This window comes from Pocillopora verrucosa, chromosome 7, assembly GCF_036669915.1.
Source record: "Pocillopora verrucosa isolate sample1 chromosome 7, ASM3666991v2, whole genome shotgun sequence".
Taxonomy (NCBI): domain Eukaryota; kingdom Metazoa; phylum Cnidaria; class Anthozoa; order Scleractinia; family Pocilloporidae; genus Pocillopora; species Pocillopora verrucosa.
In genome coordinates, this window is record NC_089318.1 from 14,295,034 (window position 1) to 14,301,033 (window position 6,000).

At 37.8% G+C, this 6,000-nt stretch overlaps 1 pseudogene; it reads right to left on the bottom strand.

Moving 5' to 3' along the window:
* Positions 1–2,586: 2,586 nt before the first annotated feature.
* On the bottom strand, positions 2,587–5,797 carry LOC131796073 (uncharacterized; annotated as a pseudogene).
* Positions 5,798–6,000: the final 203 nt, after the last annotated feature.

Here is a 6,000-nt window from a genome sequence, read left to right on the forward strand (position 1 = left end):
TTCGTCCGAACCACGAAGGGGACCAGTTCAAAGCTCGGGTAAAGTGAAAACTTGCACTGATCATGCTCGCTCGCCGATTTCCTTCTGCATGGTCGAAACGAGCGATTCAAGTTAATAATTGTCTAAACGGGAGTGCCATCAGAATTTGACAAACACATATAACAAACTTTTAAGTGAGTCATTCATCGGTATTTTTGAGAGAATGTATTTGGAATAAGAAAACCTTTTCCCAATTTTGTTTTCATTATGCCAAAGAAATGTTATATCAAGTTCCATTAAACAAGTAACAAAAACCTACACACTTAAAGTGTAGGAGGGACTTAAAAGCCTATGATAATGGAAAATAAGAGGAAAAAAGAGAGAAAAAAAGGCAAAAGAAAACAAACAAGCAAAAACAGAAGTGGGAGGAGAGTCCACGCAAGTATCACTTTTCTGGCTTGTTCTTTGGGTTAATTGTAAAAATTGAAAGGTCACCACAAAGACTGGTATGAATTTGATCCCGTTCAGCTGCATGCTGAGAACTTTTTCCGGCGATGAAGATATAGTCTTACCTGCGTCATTGCTTTGTTATTGTGGGTGGCATATCGCTTAAAGTACAGATGATCCAAGATCTTTCCACTATAAAAACCCCCTGTACTACCCTTCCACATCAAACGAACGCACCGAGTAAACTGAATCCGAAAATACCTCAACAAAGAAATGGAAACAAAACTGGCTTTGGGTGTTCTTTTTCTCTTGTCACTTCTTCTGATCGAAGGAACCGATGGTGTACTGGCCTGCACAAATAAGGACTCTAGGCCGGTAAATACGCCAGACACTTCGATTTAACTTTTTAATTAATCTGAGTTTTAGGAGCTCTTTATATTTCAAGTAGGTATGGCTGCAATTAAAATTCTTTTTTTAATTTATAGGCTTGTAATTCGAACAAGGGGCGGGAACGAAGAGTCTGCTCCATTGCTCGACGGCTCAATTGCAAACAGATCCTGCTAGATGAAGACGCACACCTGAGAGGCTGGCAAGTTGAGACTCTTTAGGAATCCCACTAATATACAACGACGCTGAAAATTAATGTAACTTGAATTTGATGTTAATGCCCGACTTTGTGAAGAAATTTTGAGCTCCATGGAAAGTATTTTGCTTTTGTTTGTTAATTAATAAAGTAAATAAATGCTGAACGAGTCTTTTATTTCGGTTGCTTCCGGTTCATACCTTTTAAGAAGGCTAACCAAACCGGTCCCTAATCCAAAATAAACGAATAAAAAGTAAAAACCAAGGAAAACTAAGAATTTGTCCATGCTTAGCGTGCGTATATCGAGTTATGGATACACTTGGGAAGTTTGGAGAGCACGAAAAATGCGTAAGAGTAGCTCGAGGCGCAGCCGAGAGCAACTCTATCTTTTTGAGTGCTCTCCAAACTTATCTAGTTTATCCAGCTTATCGAGTGTTCTCCCAACCTCCCGCGTGTTTACATCAGGCTATGTAAACACGGAAACCATTTTACATTTCTTTTATAAAATAACTAATGAAAGAGGAACGAAAATCGGGTTTGCATACGCTCATGTAAAATGGTTTTTATGGCCAATCAGAGCGCGCGTACTATTTGAATTATTTTATAATTCTTATTCTATCATAGCGCGCGTGAAATTACGAATAAAATACGAATTTTTTTTCTTCGACGGACAATTATTGTGCATTTGCCGATTTGCAATATAACGGTATACGACTCGGTTCGCCAAAGTGCGTCATTTTTTATAAAATGGAGAGGAAATCAATAGCAATTTTTTTAAAAATACAAAACCATGAGCTATTCAAAACATATTCTTGTTAGTGAAAGTTCCCTGCTCTCGTTGCGTTACATTGGTTTGCGAGAACATTTTGCTCTTGGTTAGTCTTACTTCGAATAGCTCACTAAAAGTGTTACATTGGTGATAAAAATGCTACTCGCAGATCCTGTTATTTGAGGCAGAGTTACCACTTAACCCGGTTTGAAGATACCGTCCTCCATCAGCTGCTTGGCTAAGTTGATTTACAAACAATGAGGTGATTATCAACAACAAGTAGATCAAGTTAGGTTACCATCTGTCATCCATCTTTTTAAGGTTATCGTTTTGAGTGTAATCCGTTGGTCTGAGCAAAAAAACGACTAAAAAACCGTTTAAAATTCAAATTAGCTTCGGTAGTTTGCCTTGCGTTATCAAGCTATATTTGATAACAGTATCGATTTACTACCAAGTTGTTGTTTTCATTTACTCACCGACGCGCATGAGGGTTTTTAAGAAACCGAAAACCTTTTTACTCTTGAACGCCAAAGCCAGAAAATGGATCCTCGATTTTTTAAAGGAAGTTTAAAAAGACATTTTCTGAAGATGAACGATCGAAGAGCGACCTTTAGTTTTCTACATTTGGTAAATGCTAAATCTTATCCTGTATTTGTTTCTTGTTGGATATTCCTTCGAAATCTTTCTTTCGTTGCGAGGAAAAGTTAATTCTGTCGTAGAGGACAATGTTGAGTGGCAATTGCTGACTTGAATATATTCGTTCTAATGTTCTAAGTTCAGCCAATAATTATGTTGAACTTACCTCCACTCAAAAAATGCGCGCGGCACTTCTTAGGATAAAAAATGTCAACTTCATGAGAAGGGAGAAGGGTGTGTTACAGTAGGTTAGCAGTTTGGTCTCTTGTCTGTCAAATCCAGTCATTCCTCCTTCTAAATTGTAGCTTTCCTTGTTGCTCCAGTAATTTAAGTCGTAGTGAAAAGTCCGCTGTGAGAACAAAACAAAAGAAAGTAAGTTCGTCACGCAAAAACAGTTTTGTAGTCGACAAATACTGTTTCAGGCTCGCTCGGACACTCTTTAGGATAAAAAATGTCAACTTCACGTATTGCCATTATCGGATTTTAATATCCTTTATCCTGTTGTTTGTTTTGATCACAGTTTTTCCGATTGATGGGTGCGATCATGGAGTTTGAACTTTTGTGCTCAGTAAAATATGATAAATTTTAATATCCTGAGTGAAGCAGCCTCCCTACGATAAATGAATCTAGGCGGCAGCAAACATAGTTCCCTTCCTTTTACTGCGCTTTACAAAGGACCTACCTTCTGGCCGCCAATCTTCATGACCAGCGTCCATCCACCTCCTCTACATGCGCTCATGCCAGAGCTGGTCATGTGACAGTAAATAGGGACATACCCACAATCCGTCAGAAGCAGGTAAGCACTGTCCTCCAGAAACCTGATATGGAAACAGAGTTGGAGTCGATCTTGACAGTTGGTTAATCAAAGCGTAGTATTTGAATAGATACCTGAACGAAAGTTCATGTTTTAAATCAAACGGAACAGGCAAATAATAATAAAAAAATGCTGAAGCTGGCTTTAAGGGAAAAATGCTAGCTTTAGCTGAAGAGGAGAACCTTAATAACCTCTGGTCTTTTAAAATACGATAAAATAAAATAAAATACGATAACCGATTTCATTTGGGCCTTAATTGCTCCCCTTTGGCATGATATGTCTTTTTGGCTAAGATATAATTCGATTTTTCCTCTCCTGAGATATATTACGGAACATCTCTTTATGCCACAAATTGGACTTAGGTCGCACATATACATTAATATAATTTTCCATGAACAAACGTACGGTAACTATCCGAATCTTATTATTTAGTTATTTCCCTTATTTATTTTATTGGAAACAACCTTCTTTAAAACTCAAGACTCAAGAATGAAATTGCGCGCTGAAAAACAATCTCATACCTTTGTTCGGGATCCATGCCATCCTAGCCTTGTTTTGTCTTTGATGAGTTTCTTAACATCGTCATTCTTCATACTCGACGAAGATCCAGCGATGTCCTGAAACAAGCCAAGCACTTTCGTTAATCCATCGTTCACTTGCTCTAAACTTTCGTCTTGCTTCTTATAATCGTCACCGCGACGGACCGATGACGTACTAACTTTCCTCTGCAGAATGAACAGGGCGATGAGTCGCGTTAAACGGTAAGTAATGTGCGGACCGTGAGACGAGGCTCCCTCAGAGTCTGAAACATTCATCTTCTTGTAATTGACTTTGCTGGCAGTAATTTCGCCAATTGACAGGGATGAAATTATACTGAACAGCAAGAAAACTGTATCATGGCCGAAAAATGCACAGGCTGCTGAAGCTTTGTCTGACTTAGGTGTAGTTCCAGATCTCTTACATGGACATAGCTAGTCTTCGTTCAGCACTTATATGCTCCAAACTATAAAGACTCAGGGATGACCATTTTTGGAAAATATAAAGCTTAAGCTGGAGGGAGTTGACTTGAATTTCTAAGAGACAGAAAAAAAAGACAGGTTTTAAGCTCTGATTTATTATTTTTTTCAGTAAGCGTTGAAATTAAAATTTTTGAGGCTGATCACTTTCCCGACTACTTATGTCCCTGTTTGTATTACCGCCGTGAGGAAATTTAATTTTCTCAAATCTACTGAATAAATAGAAATCACGATGAAATGAAATGAAAGTTACGAGGCGTGTGTCAGCAGTTTTACTAACGCGTGAGCTAAGAAAGAAAATAAATTGAATTGAATTGAATGTTTACGCCACATCACGAGAATAGAAACATCGGTATATACTGTAAAAATGTCATTGAACTGAGGCGACATTGACAACATCTAAAAAAATATTTAAATACAGTAGGAACCACCATGATTTCTTGTTTTTATTTTCCTACGTAAAAAAAAAGGGAACATTGGAAGGAGACTAACTTGCTCATGTACATTCCACCTGTTTCCCCTGTTGTCGCTCATAAATTACCTAAAAATAACCATGGATGTGTTGCTCTATAATAAAGCTAGAGACTGATTCTGCCACACCATTTATGTATGCATCGCATGTTTTAATCGTGTTTGAAGAACCGAATCAAATTTAGCGTTCGTGTTTGAACCATTAAGGAAAAGTTGTTACCAACTCGGCTTAAGAATAACAATGGTTTAATTTTTGAACTCGTACGCGGATCATGTTGGTTCGCCAAAGTTTCTTCTGCATGGCTTAGCCGAGCTTTTCAATTCAAAGGTTTACAAAACAGGAGCGGCATGGGAGTTTGATTCAAATTACACTTGAATTTACCCAAAGAAGTTTGCATCTTGATGTTCACTAAACAAAGCAGGCAGAAGAAGGAGCAAATTTTGTTCCTTCTTTTGTTTAAGTTGAGTCTTTTCTCCCGTTCACAGTTTGTTTTCGTCCGAACCACGAAGGGGATCAGTTCAAAGCTCGGGTAAAGAGAAAACTTGCGCTGATCATACTCGTTCGACAATTTCCCTCTACATGGTCGAAACGAGCGATTTAAATTAATAATTGTCTAAACGGAAGTGCCACGAGACTTTGACACGCACGTGTAAAAAACCTTTTAATTTCAATAAGTAAGTCGTTAATTGGTATTTTTTAAGACAAGGCAGTTGGAATAACATGCAAATTCTGATCCAGCTGAAGGAAAAACTTTTTTCAATTTTTTTTTCATAATGCCTAAGTAGTGTTATATCAAGTTCCATTAAACAACTAACAAAAACAGACACACTAAAAGTGAAGGAAGGACCTAAAATCATGTAATAATGAAAAAAAAAAATGAAAAAAAAAAAGGTAAAAGAGAGCAAAGAAACGAAAGGAGAAGCGAGAGGAGAGTCCACGGAAGTATCACTTTTCTGGTTTGCTCTTTGGGTTAATTATCAAAATTTTAATGTTATCACCAAGGCTGCTATGAATTTGATCCCGTTCAGCTGCATGCTGAGAACTTTTTACAACGACGAAGATGTAGTCTTACCAGCGTCATTGCTTTCTCATTGTGGGCGTGTCATATCGCATATCGCGCAGATGATCCAAGATCTTTCCACTATAAAAACTTATTGTACTACCCTTCCACATCAAACGAACGCACCGAGCAAACTGAATCCGAAAATACCTCAACAAAGAAATGGAAACAAAAATGTCTTTGGGTTTTCTCTTTCTCTTGTCACTTCTTCTGATCGAAGGAAC